The sequence below is a fragment of the Eupeodes corollae genome, chromosome 1 (assembly GCF_945859685.1).
Source record: "Eupeodes corollae chromosome 1, idEupCoro1.1, whole genome shotgun sequence".
NCBI classification, from domain to species: Eukaryota; Metazoa; Arthropoda; class Insecta; order Diptera; family Syrphidae; genus Eupeodes; species Eupeodes corollae.
Window position 1 is genome coordinate 296,503,894 of NC_079147.1, and position 4,257 is coordinate 296,508,150.

The window sequence follows — 4,257 nt, forward strand, 5'->3', positions numbered from 1 at the left end:
TATTTGAGTCGAAAATCATTATTTACGAACTTTTGTTAATTTTTTTTTCGGTTTTTAATTTTTTGTACAAAAACTGTCGAATCGATTTTTTCAAACTTTAACTGAAATTTGACAACAAGATGTTTTGAAAGATAAAAGTAAATTAAAGCCAATATCTCAAAGTTTTGAAGAGATATTTGAGTAGAAAATCAATTTTTACCAACTTTTATACATTTTTTTTAGGTTTTTATTTTTTGTAAAAAAACTATCAATTTGATTTTTTCTCAAAACTTTATCAGATGTCAAAAACATTATTCTTCGTTGCACAAAATTGTTTTAGAGATGAAATCATATTTCAGTCGTAAAATTTTGGAGGTGACAAATTTTTTTTTTCAGTTTTATTGATTTATAAAAAAAACCGTTATATTGATTTTTTTCAAAAAATATACCTGTTTGGTATCACGTTACAATATAATTTATAAAATTTAATTCAAGTCTCTAGCGTTTTTGGTTCGTAAGATATTTAGGGTTAACCAAAATTTCACCTTTTTTTCAAACTGCTATGGTAAAAAAACCACCCACGCAATTTTCTTGAGAGCCCTTTCTGCATCTTTCTGCCTTATTATCTGTATAACAAAATTTATTTGAAGTCTTCTTGAGCTATGGACGACGAAAAAAACGTCGTGAACGTACGGACGTACGGACGTACAGACGTACGGACGTACGGACGTACAAACGTACGTACACACGAACGCACAGACATCTTTCTAAAAATCTTTTATTTCAACTCTAGGGACCTTGAAACGTCGAGAAATGTCAAAATTTTCAATTTGACAAATCGGACCCATTACAATAACTTCCTATGGGAAGTTAATAAAAAAGCTAACATTTTTTGGCAGGTGTATTTTTTCGCTCAACTCAAATAAAAGTTCCATTGAAAATCGGAGCTTTTGTTGTTGCATGCACTGTTGCATTAGGAATTGACGACACTGCAGTTATTAAGGCTCACTTCAGGCTATCCAAATTTCGATTAGGAATCTTACAAGCCAGGATATCCAACTTTGATCAAAAACTGTAGTCCAATGGGATGAAATTTGGACTTCCTGGTGGCCAATCAGAAGCGGCGATAAAGTCGTAAATGTTGCTTCGAAGCCAATCTTGCATTTTTAGGCCTTGGTGCACCAGATCAGAATCTTGTCTCCGTTGAATAAAGTATTTTACTTCACAACACCTTCGAGAAAATTCTCCTGATAGACATTTGCTATGGTTTTAACACCTTTTTTGCGAAAATGCAGTGGTTTGACGACTGGATACGATACCCCATACCAAACCATAACAAATGAGGGTTAGTGTTCACGCTGAACCTTTGGAACAACTTTTGTTTTTGCTTCTTTAGATGACGTGGCATAAATCTTATCATTTTGTTTATTAGAAACTTCTACCGTACAAATGTTTTTACTTATTTCCACACTTATTTTTTTTTTTCAGGTTGGGATTTAGAAGATGTCACGTTGATCGACGATAAGCTTTCATGTGCAGATCCTCTCTAACGAGCCTTCACATTGATCAAGCGGATCTATCCAATTTCATAATTCACTTGAAATAATATTTTGCTTATGAAGAGAATTTCTGCGAATTCATTCCCCAGTGACGCGTCGACGACCACTTCTTGGTTTGTCCTCTATTTCCGAAAGTTCATCAAAACGTTTTATAGCCCGACAAAAAAACATTTTTAATACACCGAGTGTTTTCAGAAGCTCAAAAAATTTGATTTGAATTTTGTCCAAGAAAAACTAGATTCAATTGTAAGCTCATAAGTACATGAGTTACGAAAAAATATTCAAAGGGACTATTATCATTGAAAATAATGGGCAAGGAAATATTGAAATTTTGTAACAGAACTTCTGGATAAACTAGGTAAACTAGAAGCAAAAAAAAAACACTTATTTAAAAGTGTAAAATGTAATATTCACATAATTTGAGGCTTTAAACTTTTTCTCTTCACTTATGTAACTTAAATAACTCTTTAATTACTTTACTTGTTTTCTGTTTTTACGCACATAATAAAAATAAATAAAAGGTAGTTATGCCTTTAAGCATGAAAAAAAAAACCTTTAATAGTCCTCGGTCCTTTTTCGTCATGGATCGTTATCCTAAATATCAAATACATTTACCCTCCCAAGAGTCGAATTTTGTGAGTATATATATTTTTTTGTTGGGTTATGGAATTCCTTTTTTGTATTTCTTATTTATTTTTATTTTGTAAATCCATCATTGCCCTGGTCACGACAACATAAAATCTCACTCGCAGTTGATTAACTTCGTCTCCATCATCACTCTATACAGCAATCTGTCATGGCCATTTGCACTAAATTTTAGCCACCTGCTATATAGCCTGTCACATCGCAATCTATGAAAACAATTCGTCAATGGTCGAACAAGGATATGGTTAGAAAAAAAAAATCCTCTCATAAAACTGACTAACAAAATCACCCACGGCACAAACCATCCACCTTACCCCCTTCCCAGTAGATTCAGTAGGCAACAACAAAAAAACGAAATATTAGGAGCAAAAAACAACAACAGCAAAAAAAAAGGACGAAACCTTCGTGTGTCCATCAACAAAAATTTCCTCTATTTTCAGTTCCATTGATTGCCTATGGTTAAGTTACGTTACGTTGAAGCTATAAAAATTTGCCACTATGTACTCTGTAGCTTGCCTAGATGCGATATGGATACATCCAGGGCCATTCATCCTGGCCTTTTGTTTATTTAGCAAAGTAGAATTAGTTATATAGTCCAAGCTTTATAGTGAGTGTAGTTGAGGATCTTATCAAGGTTGGACTTTTTCGCGAGCGCTAACAGGATTTAAATACATAATTTGATTATTATAACAAATAACAAACAATCGGACACAGCACTTTCTATATGGAGGTCCTTAAGGGATTTATATTTATCGCTATAGGCTATTGTCCTTGTTTGACTTGTTGGCAAGCTAGGTTATTGAAGGATATAAGTGATGCTTCCCATATGCAATATTCTGGCGCCAGGAGCATTATTCAGATGAGACTTGTGCGAAACGAAAAACGAATGAGAGTTCATCAATCACTAATAGAACAGCGGGGAGTGACGGCTTGAGGAGACATACACAGCAGGAAAAAATACAGAAAAATGTTCCAACATACAAATTGAAGCCTTTGTAAGGACTCGTAATAAACAGGGAAGGATTTGTATCTTCAGAGAAATTTTTCCCGTATTTTTCAAAAAACGACATTTGTCTTTCCTTTTTGATATCCTTGATTGATCTATTTGAGTTCAAGGGCAATAACTTCCAAGACATTATTATCTGGGAGAAAGCTGAAATGTATAAGATTTCAGAAATTTGGGAACATTGTGCCCTACCATCATTAAGACCTCACAAATATTTCAGCCCTGTTATCAATTCCAGTTCCCTTCTGTGATGACCTAAGGCAATTCGTTCTTGGATAGCGATACTTTACGTTGTTATGTTTATTCTTCGTTTTTCTTTTTTTTTATTTTGTCCTGTTGTTGCTCCTCATGTAAAACATTCAGGACATGGTCGTATTTTATTTCAATTAAGTTGAAAACATGATAATACAACAGTGTGAGAAAAAAAAATATATAAAGACTTTGATATGGTAGAAATTCCAATGAACTTGATTTCAATTCTCTTGCCAAAGTACCTAATTAACTCTAGGGAACATCTTTGGATTCTAATAATTAAAGACAAAAAGAAAGTTTCATATGTCAATCGGGCTAAGGACACATTAGACTTTTCTTAATCTAGAAAAATATATACCACTGGGAGGCGCCTATCTCTGTTTTAGAGTAACAGCCTTAAGGTGCTTAAGTTTTGTAGAGTAACATTTTGTGTAGTATTTTCCAGCACATGCAGACACATAAAGATTGTCAATTTTTGGATGGATATTTGACATTTTTTAATGAAATTGATAAATTAGAAAAGGGTTTTCCATTAAAGGTGGATACAAAAAGTTAAATAAAATAAGTTATACATGAGATATCAATTAGATTTTGTCTTTATTACCGTCGCCTTTGTACATGTCAGAAACCATTCGCGCAGAATATCGATTATGACTTGAGCTGTGGACTTATATCATCCCAAACAAAATGTTGTTAACACAATAAAGCTTATTGTACTTCCTTTTTTTTTGATTTCATACTTTTGAAGTTCATTAAATGACAACTTTGGCTGAATACCAAACTACGACTTTTTAAAACCTAAAAACGAAGAATACT